This window comes from Zalophus californianus, chromosome 2, assembly GCF_009762305.2.
Source record: "Zalophus californianus isolate mZalCal1 chromosome 2, mZalCal1.pri.v2, whole genome shotgun sequence".
Lineage (NCBI taxonomy): Eukaryota > Metazoa > Chordata > Mammalia > Carnivora > Otariidae > Zalophus > Zalophus californianus.
In genome coordinates this window covers 7,002,457-7,022,983 of record NC_045596.1, presented here as the reverse complement: position 1 = coordinate 7,022,983, position 20,527 = coordinate 7,002,457, and positions in this window count along the sequence as shown.

The following is a 20,527-nucleotide window of genomic DNA, read 5'->3' as shown; positions in this document are numbered from 1 at the left end:
TGCAAAGAGTGAGAATTTGACTTCTTTGCCTATTCAGATGCATATTATTTATTTTTGTTGTCTGACTGCTGAGGCTAGGACTTCTAATACTATGTTGAACAACAGTGGTGAGAGTGGGCATCGCTGTCATGTTCCTGACCTTAGGGGAAAAGCTCTCAGTTTTTCCCCAATGAGAATGATATTCGCTGTGGGCTTTTTGTATATGGCTTTTGTGATATTGAGTTACATTTCCTTTCTCCCTACACTGTGCAGAGTTTTAATCAAGAAAGGATGCTGTACTTTGTTAAATGCTTTTTCTACATCTATTGAGAGGATCATATGGTTCTTATCTTTTATTAATGTAGTATATTACATTTATTTGCAGATGTTGAACTACCCTTGCAGCCCAGAAATAAATCCTACTTAGTTGTGGTGAATAATCCTCTTAATGTACTGTTGGATCCTATTAGCTAGTATCTTGGTGAGAATTTTGGCATCCATGTTTATCAGAGATATTGGTAATTCTCCTTTTTGGTGGGGTCTTTGTCTGGTTTTGGGATCAAGGTAATGCTGGCCTCATAGAATGAGTTTTGAAGTTTTCCTTCCATTTCTATTTTTTGAAACAGCTTCAGAATAGGTACTAGTTCTTCTTTAAATGTTTGGTAGAGTTCCCCTGGGAAGCCATCCATCCCTGGACTCTTGTTTGTTGGGAGGTTTTTGACTAGTGCTTCAATTTCCTTTCTGGTTATGGGTCTGTTCAGATTTTGTATTTCTTCCTGTTTCACTTTTGGTGGTTTATAAGTTTCTAGGAATACATCCATTTCTTCCACATTACCTAATTTGTTGCTTGTAATATATACTTATAATTGTATTTCTTTGGTGTTGGTTGTGATCTCTCCTCTTTCATTCATGATTTTGTTAATTTGGGTCCTTTCTCTCTCTCTCTTTTTTTTATTTTTTGATAAGTCTGGCCAGGGCTTTATCATTCTCATTAATTCTTTCAAAGAACCCGCTCCTAGTTTTGTGGATCTGTTCTGCTGTTCTTTTGGTTTCTAGTTCATTGATTCCTGCTGTAATCTTTATTAATTCTTGTCTCCTGCTTGGTTGAGGCTTTATCTGATGTTCTTTCTCCAGGTCCTTTAGGTGTATGGTTAGGTTGTGTATTTGAGACCCAGAATGAGAGAAGATTTTTACAAATGTCTTGTCAGATAAAGGGCTAGTATCTAAAATCTATAAAGAACTTAAACTCAACACCCAAAGAACAAATAATCCAATCAAGAAATGTGCAGATGGCATGAACAGATATTTATCCAAAGAGGACATACAAATGTTTGACAGACACATGAAAAAAATGCTCCACATCACTTAGCATCAGAGAAACACAAATCAAAATCACAATGAGATACCACCTCAAACCAGTCAGAATGGCTAAAGTTAACAAGTCAGGAAACAATTGATGTTGGCAAGGATGCAGAGAAAGGGGAACCCTCTTACACTGTTGGTGGGAATGCAAGCTGGTACAGCCACTCTGGAAAACAGTACGGAGGTTATTCAAAAAGTTAAAAATATAGATACCCTTTGACCCAGCAATTGCACTACTAGTTTTATACCCCAAAGATACAAATGCAGTGATCTGAAGGGACACCCACACCCCAATGTTTAGAGCAGCAATGTCCACAGTAGCCAAACTATGGAAAGCGCCAGATATCCATTGACAGATGAATCGATAAAGACGTGGTGTGTGTGTGTGTGTGTGTGTGTGTGTGAATATTACCCAGCCATCAAAAAGAATGAAATCTTGCCATTTGCAAGGATGTGGATGGAATTAGAGGGTATTATCCTAAGTGAAATAAGTCAGAGAAAAATGAATACCATATGACTTCACTCATATGTGAAATTTAACAAAACAGGGGATCACATGCAACTAACGAATCATTGAATGTTATATCAAAAACGATGTACTACATGTTGGCTAATTGAATTTAAATAAAGGAAAACAATGCTAGGACTGGTTGGTTTTTCTTTTATTTAAATTTAACATATAGTGTATTAGTTTCAGAGGTAGAGTTCAGTATTTCATCAGTTGCATATAACACCCAGTGCTCATTACATCATGTGACCTTATTAATGCCCATCACCCAGTTACTCCATCCTTCCACCTAACTCCCTTTCTGAAACCCTCAATTTGTTTCCCAGAGTCAGGAGTCTCTCATGGTTTTTCTCCCTCTCTGATTTCCTCCCAGTTTTCCCTTCCTTCCGCTACTGTCCTCTGCTCTATTCCTTATATTCCACATATGAGTGAAACCATATAATTGTCTTTCTCTGACTTATTTCCCTTAGAATAATACCCTCCAGTTCCATCCATGTTGATGTAAATGGTAGGTCTCCCACTTGTCTGAGACAATCTAGTAACTACTGGTGCCAAAGTTTTCAGATGGCTGAGTAATATTCCATTGTATATATGAACCACATCTTTATCCATTCATCTGTTGACAGACATCTCAGCTCCTTCCACAGTTTGCTTATTGTGGACATTGCTGCTATGAACATTGGGGTGCATGTGCCCCTTTTTTTTCACTGCATCTGTATCTTTGGGGTAAATACCTAGTAGTGCAATTGTTGGGTCGTGGGGTAGCTCTATTTTTAACTTTTTTTTCCTCTTATTCTAGCCATTCTTAAGGATCTCCAAGCCATTCTCTCCAGAAAAGCATCACCAAGAATAAACCACAGAGGGGCTAATACCCAGAAGGCATGACCAACAGCTGCTTCTCCTATCCAGAAAAATGTCTCTGGCTCATAATATGGAAACAAAAATCAGTTTGTCTCAGCAGTGTGACACTGGGGGACCATAATGTTTTCAGAATTCTCATGTCTGCCAAACAAGCCTTAGCAGCAAACAAACACTTAGCCTTACAGTGTTGTCCATGAGGAGCATTGTCTCCCACTTGTCTGAGACAATCTAGTAACTACTGGTGCCAAATGAATTCAGAAAAAAAGTTCGAGATCATCCAGTCCAACCATCTAGCATTTGGGACTTTGTTTCCTCTAGGGAAAATTTCAAGGAGCAGCACTTGAAACAACATAGCTTTGGATGACACCCAGGTAACAGTACAAAATGGCATTCAATGCAGGTGAATGTACCTTAGTCCATTATAAAACAAATATTTTAAATCTAGCATCACTGTGACTATACATGTTCAGGAAGAAGAGTTACCACAAGAACTCAAGGTCCAAGAGAGTCACCTAAAGGGAACCATATTTTAGAGATTGCTGAATCTCTATTCTATAAAGAGATCAATAGATCAATAAATTAAAATATACAGAGTCCATATTGTCAGAGACAAAGGGATGGATATTAGCCCAAGAAAGAATATAGACAAAATATAGAAGTACAGCATTAATACAGTACTGTGTGAAAATATATGGAATAGAATGAATGTGGTTAAAGATCAGGTCAAGGAATGCTCAAAAGGTATCAAGGAAAACTAAGGACCAAATGGTGGAAGAGAAAGGGACAGAACGTTTTCACATCATTCATTCAAAAACTCCCTCTCCTGGGGCCCCCAGAGTTCAAGAGAGAGGGTAATATAGTACACTCAGGCCTTTGGGTTCAGTATATCATCCATGACCATGGATTGTGGTTAATTCACCCATGGCCCCTGTTGTGCTTTGAGAATTCATCTGAGTTATAGCAGGCATCATTAGGAGTAGAAAGAGGTAACAGACTGTTCTTTATATGTTTACAAAACAATGTTTCCATCAGTATAAAATGGCATCTTTACTAATGGGAATTCAGATTTTGATCAAGATTCTATTGAGAAGTCAGGACTGACTGTGAAACTTAACCACACTTAAACAATGGCATTTCTAAGAACTAATAATTGGACCTTGGATATCCAGGGTTGAATTCCTGATGTGTTCAATCCTAGAGCATGGTAGATAGCACAGAAGATCATGAAAATCTGAAAAGTGGTTCTGTGTCTCTTATAAATCCATCAAAACAGAAGCACCATGGGACTGGGTGTACAGATGGAACAATTTCAGATGGAAACCACCCATTTGTGGAGAAGGTAGTAAAGATGAGGAGTGTTCTGTGGCCCCTGATTAAGACAGGCCACATAATTTGTCTGGAGGCTCAGACCTTGTCTCTGCATCACAAGCAAACATCAGACAAGGAATTTCCTAACCAGTTAAGTCCTCCAGTTAACTTTCAACCAACTCATCCCCACAGGGAAAGGTCAGGGCTGGTTCCATTAAGACAATACCAGTGGCAATTCCTTCAGGCAATCATATTAGGTGCTCTCTCTATGATCATCAGGGCAGGGGGGAGGAATGCTTTGTCAGAGGCAGGATCTACTAGGGGTTCAGCCCTGCACACAGTATGGACATCCTAAACCCTTAGGCCTTTACCCAGCCAAAGGAAACCCATGGCAGAGAAGGCTGAACACCTGTGATCCATTTGCTATGGGTGGAAATATCTGGGGAAGATGATCCAGTTGACCCAGGCCCATGAAAAATACTGCCCAGGTAGTAGACACTGAGAATTCTTTGTGTATAAGTTGAGCATTCATCTCTTCTAAGATGAATTCTAAGCAACATTGCTTTGCAAAGTCTCCCCTTAGAGCATCAGTACAGGGTCTAGTGAGGCCATGCCCCGGGGTAAGGCTCTGCCAAGTTTGTATATGAGAAGTGATGGAAAAAACATCTTAGTCTCCCTCATGACTCAACCATAAGAGTTTTAAATGGGAAGATAGGACAGTCTCATTAGAAAAAAAAATGTGAGCTGAAGGAGAAGTTCAGAACAGACTATAATCTGTCTTCCAAAATATTATAAGTTCTTCAAATATAATTGAATTCCAGCAAGAAACAAGACAAAACGCCATCTCTTATATGGTAAGATCACTCACCTGGCCCATTCCAAATATGCAGGGAAGGACCCTTCTTTTTTTATGTTATGTTAATCATCATACATTACATCATTAGTTTTTGATGTAGTGTTCCATGATTGTTTGTGTATAACACCCAGTGCTCCATTCAATACGTGCCCTCTTTAATACCCATCACCAAGCTAACCCACCCCCCCCCACCCCTCTCCCCTCTAGAACCCTCAGTTTGTTTCTCAGAGTCCATAGTCTCTCATGGTTCATCTTCCCCTCCGATTTACCCCTCTTCATTTCTCCCGGGGGCTATGTCCTATGGTGAGCACTGTGAATTGTGTAAGACTATTGAATCACAGACCTGTACCTCTGAAACAAATAATACATTATAAGTTAAAAAAGAAGATAGTAGGAAGGGAAAAAAGGACACTTTTTTGTGATGTCAGAACATGAATATTGGGTAGACAAATATCAAAGTCCAAGACTGTCCATCAAGGACTCATATGGTAGGTATCACTTCCCAACTCCCCTCCACAGATCTGTGAACAGAAGCCAAAGCAACATTGCTTTGCAAAGTCTCCCCTTAGAGCATCAGTACAGGGTTTAGTGAGGCCATGCCCTGGGGTAAGGCTCTGCCAAGTTTGTATATGAGAAGTGATGGAAAAAACATCTTAGTCTCCCTCAGGACTCAACCATAAGAGTTTTAAATGGGAAGATAGGACAGTCTCATTAGAAAAAAATGTGAGCTGAAGGAGGAGGTCAGAACAGATTATAATCTTTCTTCCAAAATATTATAAGTTCTTCAAATATAATTGAATTCCAGCAAGAAACAAGGCAAAGCAAACTTCACTCCCTGTATGGGCAAGATGAAAGACTCTTCCCCCACCCCCAGATGTAATGTTTTTTCTTTCTTTTCTTTTCTTTCTTTCTTTCTTTCTTTCTTTCTTTCTTTGAGAGAGAGAATGGGAGATAGAGAGCACGAGAGGGAAGAGGGTCAGAGGGAGAAGCAGACTCCCTGCTGAGCAGGGAGCCTGACGTGAGACTCGATCCCGGGACTCCGGGATCATGATGACCTGAGCCGAAGGCAGTCGCTTAACCAACTGAGCCACCCAGGCGCCCCGATGTAATGTTTTTTCTTCCTAACATTGAGCAGCCTTTGATATCACCTCACAACTGGTGTCTGACAACCATACATTTCAGGACACATGAAATTGTAGGTACCTCTGGAGGAACATAGACAACTGCTGTTTGTTTCCCTGATCTGGATGTTACAAGGACCTTACTATACCTCTGGGATCATCTTCTCCCATCAAATGTAGCTCAGGACAATGAATAGAGAGCAACTCTTTGCTGGGATGTCCTAGCCCATTGGACACTTTTTAAAGCAAAAGCATAGGTGTGTTCCTTGAACAATCTTGCTGCTGCAGTTCCTGACATTCCCAGATGAGTTCAATCTGAGCCTCAGCCAGTAACAAGGATAATGGAGAAGAGGAGGCCTCCTCTTTAAAAAGGCATGATCCTGAAGGTGGTCATCACTTCTCACATTTGATGGCCAGTACATAATTATAATAGCTAACTGAAATAAGTCAGGTAAGTCCTCTTTATTCATGTGGACTTGGGAGGAACACAGGTGGCTCAATAAGATATTACAGGAATACAAGTTCCTTTTCTGTCACCCTGTAAGGCTTCTCCTGGATCAGATAGCACAGGACAGATCAGGAAAAAAAATTCCCAAAATAGAAATCCAGCTGTCAACAATCATACACCAGCCATCTCATCTTCCAGACACACCGAAATTTGAAAGGTTTCACTCAAAGGTTGTCCCTTTACAATTTAGGGTAAGGCACGTATGTAAGCCACATGACCTCCTCAGTGGAAAGCACTGCATGTGAAGGGGGGGAAAAAAAAACAACAGGTGTCTTCCACAAGTACTATTTCTCCCCAGTAGGCATTTCCTTCTTCTAAGCTGTATTTTCATGCAAGTTAGGCTAGGGCATCAAAAATCTATAGCAGAGGAAAAAATTCTAGGAATAACAACTTGAAGTAATGAACATTTAAATGCAATAAAGTTCCCCACATCCTGTTCAGTGGAGGTTCCTAATTAGACAGGAGAACATTGCCAAAGTTCCTGTAGAAATCTAGAGAAGGCATGCTCACAAACACCCAATTTTATTGAATGACACTCATTTTTAACTTCTTATCTCTAAAACTGAAAGGTAAAGCAAATTGCTTTTATTTTAAGCCAAAACTTTGTGGTCATTTGTTACAGCACCAAAGAAATGAATACAATACTGGTCTAAAATTCTTATTTCACACTCTGCATTTGGGGGAATCCATACTAACCGCTGAGGTTTACTGTATTTTTCTAATACTAGGATCCATAATCATTCATTCCTGGGCAGCACTAATCAAGGAGAAAATAGTCACAAAAACAATGTACCTGTTAGCATCCCAACCTAGAGTATTAAAAAGGTATTATAAACAGTGTCCACTTAAACTTCAAATGTAGAGGCATAAATGCCTTGAAAAAGTGATTAAAGCTTATCCAAAAGAAAGTAAGTATTGAATATCCAGAATTTTTATTTTTTATTTTATTTTTTTTTAAAGATTTTATTTATTTATTTGAGAGAGAGAATGAGAGAGAGAGAGAGAGCATGAGAGGAGGGAGGGTCAGAGGGAGAAGCAGTCTCCCCGCTGAGCAGGGAGCCCGATGTGGGACTCGATCCCGGGACTCCAGGATCATGACCTGAGCAGAAGGCAGTCGCTTAACCAACTGAGCCACCCAGGTGCCCTTGAATATCCAGAATTTTTAATGACGAAAACTAAATATGCATTGAAGTCTTTCCACAAAGTATTCTCTGGGCCCAGAAACTTCATTCCTAGATTCTCCCATGAGTCAGACAGAAACGTACCAATCATATGCAAATCATTTCAGTGAAAGGAGAGTTTCTCAGAAGTTTTTCTTCCCTGACCACCAAGGGGATTGACTAAGATGCCAGTGCTCAGCTTACACAGATTTATCACTTATAGCAACCAGAATCACAGCTGCATTGGCATATCTCTGAGTACATCACTTCCTGCACTAAGTGTGGGTTGCAAGGGAGTCACTCAGATTTGGCCACACAAATCTTTGGGATCTTCTGAGGTTTGGAGTGGTGTGGACTCCATGAGAAACTTGATTCTGAGTGAACCCATGAGGATTCCTGAGTCCAACCTGTGGAACCTGTATCTCTCAGCACCCAAGAAAGAATGCCTGTAATCTGCATTTTTTTTTAAAGATTTTATTTATTTAATTGACAGAGAGAGAGACAGAGAGAGAGGGAACACAAGCAGGGGGAGTGGGAGAGGGAGAAGCAGGCTTCCCGCCGAGCAGGGAGCCCGATGCGGGGCTTGATCCCAGGACCCTGGGATCATGACCTGAGCCGAAGGCAGTCGCTTAACCAACTGAGCCACCCAGGCGCCCCTGTAATCTGCATTTTGAGAATACTTCTAATAACCCTTAAAGTTCCAAAGTCAGTGTAATTTGTTCCAATTCCAAAGAGTGGTAATGACAAGGGACAGAATGCTTTCATTTCGATCACTCAAACACATAGAGCACATAAGATGCTCAACATCCATAATTATCAGGGAAATGCAAATTAAATCCACAATGAGGTCCCCTCACACCTGTGAGAATGGCTATCACCAAAGCCAAGAGATAGGTCTGGCAAAGATGTGGTAAAAAAGGAACTCTTGTGCACTGTTGATGGAAATGTAAATTGGTTCAAACACTAGAGCCCCAATAACATGAAGGTTCCTCAAAAAGTTAAAAATATAGCTACCATACAATCCACATGAGCAATTCTTCAAACTGCAAGTCACCTCTAACTGATAAAACATTCAAGAAAAAGGGCAGGGTTTAGATCACACACATGTCAGATAGAAGGGGGGGGATATAACCCCAATTTTTTTTCCTCATGGCGATTGCTGTGCTTAGAGGAAACTTTTTCAAATATAGTCTCCCACAAGTATTTTCTCTCTCATTTACTTTATACTCATGTAAGATGGGAAAAGGAAGAGTGTCCATAAACTCTCTGATGGAAAAGGTATTCCAACATAAAATAACAAGGATCTAAACGCCTAAAGTTCTTTATATCTTATTTAGGGGAGGACCCTAATGATGTTGCCAAGGTACTTTTAACAGTGAGAAGCAGAGCGGGTGAAAACAGGAGATAGGGCACAGCTGTATCAACATGACAAAGTAAAATAGGATTACTCGTGCTAACTTGTCACTGTGTAAGGGACTGAGTCCCAGTCAAGTACTCCTCTTGCAGCTACAGTCACAGACAGGAGGGCAGGTCCAGCAGAACCAGTTCTGAAGACTCTGGAGTAGACTAAACCATGACTTTAGCGGAGGGTGTTCTATTCTGTGGCTCTTTAACAAATCACCACCTACTGAGTGGCTAAAAACAATGCTCATTTATTATCTCATGGTTTCTATAGCTCAGATAATGGGCACAGCTTAACTGATTTCCTCAGGGTGTCACAAGAGGCAAAGCTGATAGCTGCACTGCATTTCCATCCGGAGGACAGACTAGCTAAAATATCACTTCCAAGATCAGTTGTTGGCAGAAGTCGATTCCTTGCGACTGTCCCATTAATCAAGGCCTGAAAGGGAGAGAACATTTCTGCAGATGATAGAGTGTCCACCCTTAGTGAATACCAAAGATCTCTTTAAAAGACTTCTTACTGAATAAGTCAGGCCTACCCAGGATAATCTCCCTTTTAGCAATTTAAGGTCTTCTGATTTGGGACCCCAATACATCTGAAAAAAATCCCATCATCCTTGCATTACAAGGTCTTCTAATTGTTGTAATAACCCCAGGGAGCAGATATCCTGGGGCCATCTTAGAATCCTGCATACAACAGCAAGTATTCCCCGCTAATGCCATCTTTACTTAGCGTAAAGGTGAAAACCACTATCTAAGGGAGAGGAGCTGGGGCAAGATGTAGGGGTTGACTTCAAAGTTCACATGAGGCAGTAAGTTGAGGCAGAAAAATTGAGAAGTGACCCAGTTGACTGAACTAGTGCAATCCTGAAGGAGTCAGACAACAGAGCCTCAGTGTGCCCATCTGGGCAACACAGTCTTTGTAGCTGAAGAACACAGCAAGATGCATTCAGCAAGCCCACATCCAGACTGGGTGATCTGAAGAAACCACTTCAGCTTTTAACCTTGATGAGCCAGCAGTTCAAGCACTACTGCATCTAATGGAGATGACAGCAGCAAAGAATTCAGCGATGGCCATCATCAGAAGAACTCATCTGACTGCTTCAGAGGAAGAGGAAGATGTTCTAATATACAGAACTGCTGCAAACAGTCACCCCAAGGTCATGAAATTATGAATTCTTATACCTGATATGACCGGGTCTTCTGTATATGGAGGGGCTGATGCCTCTGTTTGGAATTAATCATCGCATTCTCCATCAGGATCACTGGCAGACTGTCTGGGGTCTTTGGATCTTGTTGTGTCCCCATTTTCTGAGACCTGAGTCAATTTGTGCAACAATACACCCTCCCCAGAGATGATCCTGGCAGCCTAGGTAATATATTCCCCAGTGTCCCACCTGAAAGGAGCTGGCACCTATCTTCAGGTGGCTTCAGATACGAGCATGAAAATCCTGACAAATGATCAAAATGACCTATCTAAACATCTCTAATGAGTAGGTGTTAGTCTAAGCAGACTGGACTGCAGGAATTCACCTTCTCATGTAAGGAAATTTTCACTCCTTTCCTCATGCCCACATTTTTGCCTTCCCTTGGAATGCCTCTTCACCACATTTCTCAATCACAGACAGCCATTAGGCGATATCAGATCAATAGAAGAAACCAGACAGTTGCTTTAGCTCCCACCTGGCTCCAGATTGAACTTAGCTCAATGGAAGCACCCAAACCAGAGGAGATACAACTTAATTCCTGGTTTCTCCATCTTTTAATACTCACATAGGTTATTGTCTACCGTGACACTGCTATCTGGAGGCCAAGAGCTTACAGAACTCAGTATCACAAGAACATCTCCATTTCCCTTCTAAGGCAATCATGGGAGTTTCAAATGGGAAGACAGGATGGCTTCACTTGAAATAGGAGCTGAAGGAGAAGATAGAGTATCAGGACAGATTATGACATTTTGGAAGGAAAGAAACTCTTCAAGCACAATTTTTTTTTTTTCCCAGCAAGAAAACAAGGCAATGTATCCTCCATGCCCTGTATGGGCAAGATGAAAGCCTCTCCTAGATGTAGCTGTTTCTCTTCCTAACACTGGGCTGCCTTCAATTCTAGCTTACAACAGGTGTCTGAAAATGCTACATCTTGGGGTAAATGATAAAGGATGGATGCTTCAGAGGTACCAACATGGGCAACTATTGCTTCCCTCATCTGGATGTTACAAGCACCCTATGCCACCCTCAGGACCATCTTCTCCCATCAAATATAGTTCAGGACCATGAACAGAAAGCAGTTCTTTGCTGGGATGTCCTAGCCCAGTGGACACCTCTTAGAAAATGCACCAGCAAGAACACTCAAGGAACAGGGCTCTGCTTTTGCTCTGACATTCCTAGAGAGATTCAATTTAGCCTCAGTCAGTAACAAGAATAAGAGAGAAGAGGTGGCCACCTCCTTAAAGAACACGATCCTGAAGGTCATCATCATTTCTACTTACTATGTACCAGTGCATCCCAGTACATAGTTATGTAATAAGAGCTGATTAAAATAAACCAAATATATCACCTTTATTTAAGTTTACCCATGAGAAACTCAAGTGGCACTGTAAGAGATGTTACAGGAATACAAGCTCTTTCTGTGACCTCTGCTCAGAACAGCTACCCATAAGGTAGCTTCTCTTGGATCAGGCACCATAAGAAAGATTACCAAAAAAGTCTTCCAAAGTAGAAATCCAAATGTCAACAACTACACACTGGCCATCCCTTCTTCCATAACATGCCCCGGTTTGAAAGGTTTCACTAAAAGGTAGTCTAAGATTTAGGGGAAGAGGTGTAAGTCCCATGCCCTCCTCAGTGGGGGGCCAGCAGTGCTTGAGTGAAGGAAAAGCAGGCATCTTCACCAGTATTGCCTCTCCCCCAAACACAGTTACCTTCTCCTAAACAGTATTTTCATGACAGTTAGGTTGGCAGTGATGGAGAAGGGAATGGAATGGTGCTGTCAAAAGTACCTATGGACAAGGTAGAAATTTAGGAACAAGTAAGATTTAAAGGCATAAAATTCCCCAGGATCCTATTCAGGGGCAGTTTCTAACAAGACAGGAAAAACATTGCCAAGGTCCCTGGAAATAAACAGAGAATGCAACCCTGCAAACACTTGATTTTAATCAAGTGACACCCATTTCAGACTTCTGATCTCTAAAATTGAAAGGTAAAAGAAATGGATTTAAGCTGAAATTTGGTGACCATTTATTACAGTAACAATAGAAAGTTAATACAGTATCTGTCAAATTTCTTCAGTTTCTATATTTAAGGGAATTCATACTAACTCACTGAAGTTCATTTTTCAAATAGGATTCATAACTATTCTTTGCTTGACAGTACTGATCAGGAAGAAAATTGAATTTAAATAAAATTTAAAAACCTATTAACATATAGTGTATTAGTTTCAGAGGTAGAGTTCAGTGATTCATCAGCTGCATATCACCCAGTGCTCATTACATCACATGCCCTCCTTAATGCATCACCCAGTTACCCCATCGCCCCACCCACTTTCTCTCCAGCAACCTTCAGTTTGTTTCCTAGATTTAAGAGTCTCTCATGGTTTGCCTCCCTCTGATTTTTTTTCCTCCCTTCCCCCTATGATCCCGTTTTGTTTCTTATATTCCTCATGAGTGAAACCATATAATTGTCTTTCCCTGATTGACTTATTTCACTAGCATAATACCCTCCAGTTCCATCTACATCATTGCAAATGGTAAGATTTCATTTTTCGTGGCTAATATTCCCGTGTGTGTGTGTGTGTGTACACACATACCCCACATCATTTGTTATTCGTCCATCTGTTGATGGACATCTGGGCCTTTCCCACCGTTTGGCTATTGTGGACAGTGCTGCTATAAACATTGGGGTGTGGATGCCCCTTCAGATCACTACATTTGTATCTTTGGGGTCAATACTCAGTAGTGCAATTGTTGGGTCATAGGGTAGCTCTATTTTCAACTTTTTGAGGAACCTCCATAGTGTTTTCCAGAGTGGCTGTACCAGCTTGCATTCCCACCAACAGTGTAAGAGGGTTCCCCTTTCTCTGCAACCTCGCCAACATTTGTTGTTTCCTGACTTAATTTACCCATTCTGACTGGTTTGAGGTGGTATCTCATTGTGGTTTTGATTTGTATTTCCCTGATGCCAAGTAATGTTGAGCACTTTTTCATGTGTCTGTTGGCCATAACTATTTAGTTAAAAATAGCAACTTATCCTTGCTTCTGCTTTTGAGAAGGTATTGTGAACAGTGTTAAACTTCAAATCTGGAAGCATAAATGCTTTTGAAGACTTAATTTTCCTCACAAGAGCCTGGATATTCCTTGTTTATTAAGGCCCATCCAAGAAATTTTAATTTAAGTATACATTAAAAGATTCTCACAAACTTTTCTTGAAGCCCAGGTAACTCCCTTCCTGGATTCTCCATGAGATCAGACAGAAATGTAACAGACACATGCAAATTATAAGAGGTAAAAGGAAAGTCAGAAAGTTTCTCCAAAGAGTGCACTTCCCTGATGTACAAGTGGATTGATTAAAATGCTGATCCCATCTTAAGTCTCTCCAGCACATTCTGAAAACCAGTTCCGTACCTTCTCTACCTTCTGGAATGCAGCCATCCTAAAGCGGTTATCTCACCAAGAAAACACTACCAAATGCAAACCTGAAAGATCTTGAAAGCAAACCCACCAACTACTTGTGCAATCCAGGAGGTGGCACTGGCTCACACAGGTCCCAGGGTCCCAAAACCAAGGCATTGGGACAGACTTCAGAATCTTGCTCCTTGGACTAGAGAACATTGAGCCCTTCCTGCCCAGAGCAGAAGGTGCTGGGGTTGACTGTGATCAGCATTGTCCCCAGAATTTCTAAGACACATTTCAGTTGATACCAAAGGCATCAAAAGGAAGGTAGATGCTTCCACTCTGCGCTCCATGCATTCAGGGCTTCAACTCCTCCAGGTGAAGTTCCAAGAGGCAGCACCTCCCAGTGACCTTGCTGAGAAACCTCCAGAACAGATTCAAATCTGTTGCCTGGTGGATGCTCTCTTGTTCACAAGGTGAACTTTGACTGTAGGGGGTTCATGTTTTGTCCAACAGTCCAGGGGGAAGGAAACACCATCAGAAAGGAAGGCCCATGGACTTGAGTCTGCGTAATTGGCACTGATGACACCTCAGTTCCCAGGTACCAGGGAAGAGTAGCCTTCCTCTCCAGGGTCTATGGATGACAAACATTTCTTAATGTTCACTTAGACTTGGATGCCCAGGTATGCAGGGGTCATGTGAAAATGGAGGTAACTTACCAGCCCTGCTGAAACTATCAAGGCAGCTCTTCCTTGTCTAATTATAGAAGAAGTGTTTGGTTTCAGGTCTCTCTACACACAGCCACTTCCAAGTCCCAAGGGAATGGAATGTCAGAGTGTAGGTTGGGGGACAGGATGGCAGTGCTTATCAGGAGTAGACTTCAGTTCATACAGGAGTCAGACTCTACAGCTGGGCTGCTGAGAATTTCCCCAGCTCCAGGAATGATCCTGCACAGGGGAGCCACCTGAAGGCATGGTCATGTTAAGGTGAAACTGGAAGAAGTGGCTCTCAGGACAGAGTTGCTCTGTGGGAGCTGAGCAGTGACTATGTCATGACCCCACAGGACCCTCCACCAGCCTCCCAGCTGCAAGCATTCACCTGGCCCTCAGATTCTGTTACCAGCAGTTCCAAAATCTGGGTATGTTAAACCCATATTAATGGAGGGTTTTTTTTGTTTTGTTGTTTTTTAGTTTTTGATGTAGTGGCCCAGGATTATTTGCATATAACACCCAGCAGTGCTCATTGCAACACATGCCCTCCTTAACACCCATCACCGGGCTAACCCATCCCCCCACCCCCTCCCCTCTAAAACCCTCAGTTTGTTTCCCAGTCCATAGTCTCTCATGGTTCATCTCCCCCTGACTCCCCCCTTCAGTTTTCTCCTCCTTCCCCTAATGTCCTCCCTGCTATTCCTTATGTTCCACATATGAATGAAACCATATAACTGTCTTTCTCTGACTTCTTTCACTTAGCATAATCCCCTGCTGTTCAATCCATGTCGATGCAAATGGTGGATATTCATCCTTTCTGATGGCTGAGTAATATTCCATTGTATATATGGACCACATCTTCTTTATCCATTCATCTGTTGAAGGGCATCTCAGCTCCTTCCACAGTTTGGCTATTGCAGACATTGCTGCTATGAACATTGGGGCGCATGTGACCCTTCTTTTCACTACATCTGTGTCTCTGGGGTAAATACACAGTAGTACCATTGGCAGCATTACCTTGATCCCAAAACCAGGCAAAGACCCCAACAAAAAGGAGAATTATAGACCAATATCCCTGATGAATATGGATGCCAAAATTCTCAACAAGATCCTAGCCCATAGGGTTATCTTTTCAGGAAGAATGGTAGATGCAATTCTGTGGAACCATTCTTAAGATGTTAGATCAGTTTGTCAGTTGCTTGGCCTGGATGAAAGGCCATCAGTACAACTTGAAAGTAACAAACTGAAGACACCACCAGAGGGCTTTTGTCCAGTCAGACTGAGTGGTCACCTTATGCAGATGCATCACCTGTAATGACCAGAATCTGCATGTGCCCATCTTTGAGGATGTCACTTTGTGCACTGAGTGTTGGATGCAAGGGAACCACTCAGATTTGGCTGCACAAATCCTCCGAATCTCCTGGTGGGGCTAGGGGCATCTGGTGAGCAGGGCTCCATGAGGGGCTCTGAGCCAATCTGGAAGGAACCCTGAGTCAGACCTGAGCATTGCATGCCTCTGATACCCAGAAGAAAGCCTATAGTCAAGATTATTGAAGACACTTTTGCCGGGAATGGCCAGCAATCCCTGTACCAATAGATGAAAGATTACTCCAAACTTTGCCATGAAAGAGAGCAGAAGGCAAGGGGGTCAATGCTCAGAGATGAAGACCCTTTGCTCTTCTTTGCTCCCGCCTTTATTGGTCCTTCAGGATAATTACCAATCCTTATCATGGTTTCTGAAGCACGCGGAAGTGTGTCAAGGGGTCTTACTGAAACTAGGAGGATCTGTTTACAGGAAAGATACGATATGCTAATCTGTGTGTTCTACGAGTTCTACTAAACATAGCCTAGGAGACAATGCACACAACTCTTAGATCACAGGGCAGCTGTTTGGGCTAAGAAAGCTCTGGGGAAGGTAACTCCCACGGCATTCCAACTGCAGTGGTCAAGGAGGCCTCGGCATTTCAAAGGCCCACGCCCTTCTCCAAAACCTTCCCTGCCCTCAGCGGCCTCCACGTTACATTTTAGCAAGCTGGGTATTATGGCTGATTTCATGCTCTACATTAACCCCAACATACCTTAAATAACCCTTCAAGTTTCCATTGTCTGTATAATTGTTGAAAAACAGTGGTAGGGAAAAGGGACAAGTGAATGGCTGAAACGAAAACAAACTCTTCTCAACTCACCCCTGCCACACCAAGTACAGTGTGGAGGAGTACAGATTTTTAGGCTGTTGGGTTCAGAGTTTACTCCACGGTCCTTGAGATGTGGCTCAAACACGATGGACTCACATTCTGTCAGAGTAACCTCTCTCAACGGGTAAGAAACACCCAAATGAAAGTTCATTATCTGAAGGCCCACAACTTTAAGATCCTGAAATTAGTAGTATGAAGACAGACATGGGAAGAAGGATCCCATGGCAGTGCAATGAAGACCAATGATCTGAGATTCCAGGGATGCCAGACTTGGGGGCAAGAAAAGCCCAGGATCCCAACACACACTGCCCATGCTGTCAACATCTGCAGACTCATCTGGGCTTATGTCAGAGCTAACATCTCCTCCTTAGCATCCAGAAAATAAGAAACCCCACTTGGCCAATCTCAAGTACTCTGAGGATAGAATGATCCCTGTTCTGACACATAAATTTAAGAACATCAGACAGAGAAGGTAAAGGACATCCTACGCTGGGACATAGGGGGATTGGCAGAATGAAGATCACACAAAAGCATCATAGACCCCTGTGGGGAAAGTCAACCCCAAATAGTGGGAGCCTTCATCTCATTCCAGCACAGCATATAAACCCCTGGGACCCAGGGTTAGACATTGCAGTGAAGGCAGCAGGACAGCATTTGACACACCTCATTCATGCTTCTCAGTCAGCCCTGAGTTTAAATGAGGGGGGTTTAAATGAGGAGACAGTACTTCCCAGCCCAGGCTTCATTAGCATTTACAGGACTAAATGTAAAGATAAAATGTCACAAGTTGGAATTTAAATATTTCCATCCAAAAAAAAAAAAAAAAAAAAAAAACAGAAATTGATCATATCCAAGAGAAGTAGACATCTCTTTGAAGCTCTAGAACTGCAAAGGATCATTTACCAAAACCGAAAGGTAACATAATTGTTAGATTATACTCTCCCCTAAATGATAGGAACATAAATTGTATACCATTAGAGATGCATAGTAACTGACATTAAAGTAGTCATACAGGAGTGGAAACCTAAAACCTCAGCATCCATTCCACTGAAGTGTAGGAAAATGATATTACAGGCGTTTCCAGGCGATACTTGGAAAACATTACGTTAAGTCAGATTGAATTTTAGGTAATGCACAGGGTTATATTCTGGAAAAGAAGATTTTGGAAAAACAAAGCAAGACCACTCACGGAATCTGACAAAAGTAAATTAATTTCCACTAATCCAAATTCTAAGGTATTTGATTCTGGCAGACATTACAGTGACAGGTTAAGGCACTAAATGGGATTGAAGCCTATAATCTCTTCTAAGGAGAGAGAAAAATACACTGTCACAATAAGATGGAGATCAAAGACCTCAGCTATGGAATTGGAATAGCCTTACTGCATGTAGACTAGGTACAACATTCTTCATTGAGTGGCAAGTGTGGCAGAGACTGGCATGCTCCACAGACATTTTTGGACCCCTTTATTTCAGGACATCACAGCAGTGAGGATACTTGAGACATTATGAATAAAATTTGACTATGAGAAAAGAAACAAGAAAAAAGCCTAGAGCCCTCTCCTCTGAATGGGGCTGACTATGAGCCATGTATCAACATAACGAGGAAAAAACGGGATTATCACTCATGTTCCCTGGCCACCATGAGAGAGGTTGAGTCCCAGTCGAGTGCTCCTTGTGCAGTTACACTCAGACAAGAGGGCAGCTGCACCAAGCTCACTCTGCGCGGCAGCACTAGCTCTGGAGACCCTGGAGCAGGTCAGTCTGAGCAAGAATTTGGCAAAGCTTGTTCTGTTCTGTTGCTCTGTAACAAATCACTTACTTAGTGGCTAATGTCCACTTATTATAACAACTTTCCTGGAGCTCAGATATCTGGGCACAGCTTAACTGATTTCCTAAGGGTCTCAACAATAGGCAAGCAAAAATCAGAAGGGCCACATTCCCATCTGGAGGCTGGACTGGGCAAGAAACCACTTCCAATCCCTCCATTGTTGGCAGAATCCTTTTCCTCATGACTGTCACATTAATCAAAATCAGAAAGGGAGCAGTCTCTTAAGATGCTAGAGCCCATGCCTTTAGGGAGGCATAAGATCTCTTTTTAAAAACTTCTAAGGCTCACTCAGGATACTCTTTTTGAGTTAAGTTAAAGTCGTGTGATATGGGACCCTCAATAAAACTGAAAAATCCCTCACCCTTGCCAAACAAGGTTATCTAATCATGGTCATAACACCAGGGGGCAGAGATCCTGGGGCCATCTTAGAATCCTGCATACAACAGCAAGTATTCCCTGCTAATGCCAACTTTACCATGAAGATGAAGCCACGAAGAGGTGAAAACCACTATTTAAGGGAAAGGAGCTGGGGCATGACATGGGATACAAGGAGGTGATGAATTCAAAACATGAGACAGAATAAGTTGAAGCAGACAGGGAAAGTGAGTGACCCAACTGATTGAACCAGTGAGCTTCTACAAAGGAGTCTTTGACAGCAGAGCCTCATTGTGCCCATCTGGGCCACCCAGTTTTTTATAGCTGAAGAATATAGTAAGATGTGTTCAGCAAGCCTACATCCAGACTGGGTGATCTGAAGAAACCACCTCAACTCTTAACCTTGATGAGCCAGTAGTTAAAGCACTGCTGCCTCTATGGGGACAGCAGCAACAGAGAATTCAGCTGCAGCCCTCTTTAGAAGCACCAACCAGACTGCTTCAGTGGAAGAAGGAAGAGCCCCCCACACCCACAACTGCTGCAAACATTCACCTCATGAGTCCTGGACTTCCCAATGCCTATGATGCCGGAGTCCAGCTCCAGCAGGGGAAGGGTCCTTGAAGGAAAGGACGGCGTCGGCGAGGGAGGAGACAACAGACACAGGATCAGGTTGTAAGCATCTCCTTCCTGGTAGCCTCGGAGGGACTTTTATTTATTCATTAGAATATCTCCTTGTTTTTCCATTCTTTCATAACATGTGATTTTGTTTTTTACATTTTATCGCAACCATTTCGGATTTAAAAACAAAGGTGTTAAACAGAGCGAGACAAAGCATGACCTATCTGCTATTGTGTGCTAAAGCGAAAAAGTTATATTTTTACTCTTGCTCAAAGGTTTATCTAAAGTTTATTCTTTCTCCAAAGGCAGCTTACAATGTGTGCACCCTATCTTATCAAAGTACTCATTCCATTTCTATATGTTTTCGTCTCTTGTCCTTGCTCCATAGACACCACGGAGGAATACTCCTCTTAATCTTTACCCAGAGGCTGACAGATGATGCCCGCCCCCTTTTTTCCTTTAATCTTATACCATTTGTTCATGTCCTCATTATCAACTCCATTATAAGGAATGGGAGGAATAGGGGTAAGGAAGTTAATCCTACTCCAGGGCTTGCCTCGAGGGGCATACCAAAGGTGGCCTCCTATTTTGTATGCAATGTAGGGAGGTCCCTGTACTGTGGGAAGGACATGAGATTTTCCTTTCCTAGAACCCTGATGTTTCAGAGGTGCCTGAGGAATCACATCAATAGGAATTTTTACTGGGCCTGGATCCAACAGCTCCCTTACAGATTGGAGGACATTGGGTATTTTTACTTCTTGGCCCATCGTCAGCCTTTTTGGAATCAGTTTCATTATGATTGCTTACATAGGCATAACTAAATTTATAAATCATTTTATCATGAAACCCCAGAAAAAAATCCCCTGATTATAAAGATTGCCACAAACAAAATGAAAGGAAGTAGCAGGAGCCAGCTGTGGAGTCTCCTGATTTTCAGCATTGTCCCCCATACTTGGACTTTGTCAAACAGCATGAGTGGCTTGGCTCGTGCCACTATGACTCTCATATGCCTAAGTCTCCTGGTACCTGGAGGGCTCATGCCTCTGTAGGAGATTCACTACCTCAGGAGAACCAGCACACATGGGTGGGACTCTCTGGATCTTGTAGGGTCTCCATATTCTGAGACATA